The sequence below is a fragment of the Coregonus lavaretus genome (genome assembly GCF_964263955.1).
Source record: "Coregonus lavaretus genome assembly, chromosome: 14".
Lineage (NCBI taxonomy): Eukaryota > Metazoa > Chordata > Actinopteri > Salmoniformes > Salmonidae > Coregonus > Coregonus lavaretus.
The window spans coordinates 10,842,482-10,847,213 of NC_140001.1; positions in this window are offsets into that span (position 1 = coordinate 10,842,482).

Consider the following 4,732-nt stretch of genomic DNA (forward strand, 5'->3'; position numbering starts at 1 on the left):
TACATTGGTGTCGGGTGGGTGGGTCTATCAGAGACCCGTGTACATGTGAGGGACTTGGTATAGAGAAGCATGGGGACTCGCTCTCCCAAAGGAAGGGGGTAATGGTAACGTAGCAACCTTAACCCAACATGTAGCAACCTTATCAAGAGGATTGAACCTCTTGGCATAAATGGTTAAGGTTTTGGCTTGACAGTCGCTGGACCGGGTTTGAGTCCCGGTCAGGGCTACCCCTCAATTTGCTATATTATACTCAAAACAAATCACATTTAATTTGTCACATGCGCCGAATACGGTGAAATGCTTACTTACAAGCACTTAACACTTATTTTTCTTAAAACTGCATTATTGGTTAAGTAAAAAATGGATTAGTAAAATATTAAAAATTAAAGAGCAGCAGTAAAATAACAGTAGCGAGGCTATATACAGGGGGTACCAGTACAGAGTCAATGTGTGGGGGCACAGTTAGCGACTTTGTCGCTATATTTACTTAGCGACTTTGTCGCTATATTTAGCGAGTATTCAGACCCCTCTAGCGACACATTTTTTAAAAATCAACTAGCGACAAATCTAGCGACTTTTTCTGGTGTTATTGGAGACTTTTGGAGACTCTGACGTGAAAGCACGTATCGTTCTTACTCTTCTCAACGAGCAGCGGGTGCTGCCGTGGGCCCCACCCCCGTCCCAAAGCACTCACAGGTGGCCCAGTCCTCGCGCAGCAGTCCCTCCCAGCTGCAGTCAGAGCAGGAGATGTTCACCCCTCCGCGTCCAGACTACAAATGAATCGTGCATGCGGGAAGCTGCCGCTGGCTGATCCCGCCTTGGCTTACATTCAGGGCGGGATGTAAATGTAAAATGTTCTTTGTCTAAAATAAATCACTGCACAAAAATAAATCACTGCATTTGACTCACACAGCCTCAGTCACTTACTCACCTCGTCCACTGTGTGTGTGCCTCTCTGTGACATAAGCTAAACATCTAGCTGGCTAGCTCATAATGTCTCAGTCTAAACTGTACACTCAAAAATACAGAAAGGAGTGGGAAATGTTAGAAATTGCGTAATTCAAATCTGGTATTGGAATAAGAATCAAGAGATCTTCAATCCAAGCTAAATATATTTTATGCAAAATGTATGTATGATAAGTATGAAGGTTCGTATATACGGGTCCACTGAAATACCACGCAGGGCACTCAGAGAACTAATCCATTGTTACAGGTTCTTCTTCAAATACTCTGACAGAGATATTTCCCACTCCCTGCTGGCCAATCAGAGTAGAGACTGAGCGTGGTTTAGACTTACTCAGCCTATCCGTTGGCGCACCGGCTGGTCCCAGCCTCTTGGCGCTCCACCTGTTGCACACTGTTGCCAGGCATAAGGTTTTTATTATAACAACCTGTGGAGTTAGCACCCAAAAGACACCATTCCACTGTACTGTGAGTACCCAGTTCAAGGACGGTTCACAGACAACGGTTCACAGACAACAAAGAGGCAGTGTTCGTATCTGTAAGAAATACAAGTCTTATCTGTCCTATCCCCTAACGTTCCTCACATGAATCACAGCCTGTTATGTGAAACAATTTATATCAGTATAGTACAAACCTATGCTTATCATTAATGCATTCCTTCTAAGCTATTCATCACATACAGATCCAATTATGAGAAAATAGAACCCCACAGAAACAAACCCTGAATTCAAAGGTTGGTTGAAGCCGTTTATTGGAGATGATACACGGGCATACTGCCTGTATTGTAAGGCTGATTTCTACGCCAAACTTAGTGACGTAAAAAAAACACATGACAACTCAAAAACATACTCAGAAGGCAAAGCCTTATAACAGTTCCACCCAAAACAAGCTGCCATTTATGGTTAAAAAAATTGACTCTGCAAAAAAGGCTGAGGCCACCATGGCATTAGCTATCGCTGGCATGTGATCACATTGGAGAAGCATGTAGAGCTGCTTTCTCAGACTCCACTGCAGCTACCCACTTCAAAATACACAGGACAAAGTGCACAGAAATAATTAATGGTGTTCTAGCCCCATACTTTCTGAAAAAGTTGGTCAGCTTCCTCCTCGATGAGTCCACGGATGTAAGTGTTTCTAAGTACCTGGGGGTTGTGATAAGGTACTTTAGTGACACCAAGCAGACAATTGTATCTACATTTCTGGGGCTTGTTGAGTTGGAGGGAGGAGATGCCAAATCTATAGCCTGTGCTGTTGTGGCTTTCCTCGAGAAGTGTCGTCTTAAAAAAGAGAAACTCCTGGGGATAGGGACTGACAATGCCTCTGTTATGACAGGGATTAACAATGGGGTCCATAAAGTGCTAAAGGAGGAGTATGGCCTCAAAGAGCTGGTTCTTATTCACTGTGTGTGCCACTCTCTGCAGCTTGCTGTAAGTCATGCTTCCAATGACACCATCCCCAGGAGTGTGGAGTACTTGGTACGAGAGACTTAGAACTGGTTTTCAGTGTCTCCAAAGCGCAGGGAGGCCATATATGAGACCATCAACTGTGGGGAGAAACCTTTACAGATAACCAAGGTGTGCCACACGTTGGCTCTCCATTGAACCCGCGGTTTCACGCATTTTGGACCAGTGGGAGGAGCTTAGACTGCATTTCGCAAGTCCAGTGAACACTGCTACATGGCTGAGGTTTTATACTCCATATACAGTGATCCTCAAAACATATTGTATCTGACTTTTTTGAAGTCAGTGCTGGGTGAGATACAGTTGGCCATCAAGGCTTTTGAAGGAGAGCAAGTAGATCCTCTTAAGCTACTTGACAGCTTGGTTAGCCTGATCAAGTCTGTGAGCAGCAGGGTGCTGAATCCACTGGCAAATGTTGATGTACTCAAAGGGCCAATAGATGGATACATCAGTCCCAAACCGTACCTTAGTTACCTTTTTGAGTCAAAGGAAGCTGAGCTCCACCTTGCGCCTGAGGATGAAAACAATTTCCGAAAGCGGTGTGTAGCCTTCACCATCTCCCTCACTAATGAGTTGAGGGTGAGACTGCCGGACAACATCGAAGCATTGCAGTACGTGTCAGTTTTCAATGTGGAGGAAACTCTAAAGCAAAATAAGAGCCCTGGAGAAATAGAAAAAATATCCAAGCTCCTTGGCTACTCCACTGCAGAGATAGACAAGATTGTCCAGCAATGGCGTGCCATCCATCTTAGTACATTTACATTTTACATTTTAGTCATTTAGCAGACGCTCTTATCCAGAGCGACTTACAGTTAGTGAATACATATTTTTTTTATACTGGCCCCCCGTGGGAATCGAACCCACAACCCTGGCGTTGCAAACGCCATGCTCTATCAACTGAGCTACATCCCTGCCAGCCATTCCCTCCCCTACCCTGGACGACGCTGGGCCAATTGTGCGCCGCCCATGAGTCTCCCGGTCGCGGCCGGCTGCGACAGAGCCTGGATTCGAACCAGGATCTAGTGGCACAGTTAGCACTGCGATGCAGTGCCTTAGACCACTGCGCCACTCAGGAGTAAATGGAATGAGACAAAAAACACACTGGGCTTCTGGAGTGAGATTTGGAAGTTCAGGGATGCAGCTGATATCAACCCGTTTCAAGAACTTGCCATGGCTTCTGTGTCTGTGTTGTCCTTGCCACACTCTAATTTTGAAGTCGAGAGAGTATTCAGCCAGATGAGTGTGGTAAAAAGAAAACTTAGAAATCGGATGTCCTTAACTCCATCCTGTACATTCGATATGGACTGAAGCTGTCTGGTGAGGCTTGCTATGAGCACCAGTTGCCTGATAATGTTTTGCAGCTTTTTGGCACATCAGCTGCTTACTCATTTAAGTCTGCTCACTCAGTTGTTGAACCTGCCATAGAGAGCCTTGACCAAAATGACGATGACCCACTCTTTCTGTGAGCCATCACAGCCTGTGTGTGTGTGGAGGGGGGTCTGAAAAAACTATTAACCTGAATTAGGGCCAGGCTAGTTACCATCATTTTCTCACATTGCCATTGACCGTTTTTTCTACTGTCTCTTTTTGGTCCATTTAGATTGTTAATGTAGATTGTATACAAAACAATGTTACAAATGTTATGGTTAAAAATGTTCATGTTTTACTGTGACTTGTTGTAGGCTCCTAAGTGGACCATAAGGTTAAAAACCAAACCAAACTTAAGAAAAATAAAATAAAAAATACAATAAATAAATAAAAAACCCTCAGCCAGAGTGTCTCTTTTGGGTCACTTTTGCCGGTCCCAAGCCCGGATAAAGGAGGAGGGTTGGAATTGTGACATAAAAAAAAACTAGAATCGACAGAAGAAAGTTCATTTGTAGTTCTAAACATATTTAGTTTTTTTTTACTCACCTTTTGGCTCTCCCACAACGTTATTCCTCTCTCCTACAGCGTCCATCACAATTACATGCACATGGCCAATTATGCAAATTAGGTGATGACGTCATTTAGCGACTTCTAGTGACTTTTAGGACAGCCAATAGCTACTTTCCTTACTGAGGAGTTGGCAACACTGATTGAGGTCATATGTACATATTATCTCAATTTCATGAGGTAATATGCGCATACCACCCCATGCTACTATAGGCCTTTCATATTACAGCACACTATTATAGTAACAACAACATTCTATTCACTTTTAAATTTGATATAACCATTTATCAATTTGTAAGTCGCTCTGGATAAGCGCGTCTGCTAAATGACTTAAATGTAAATGTAAATATTAAGGAAAGGTGAGGAGGGGAGGG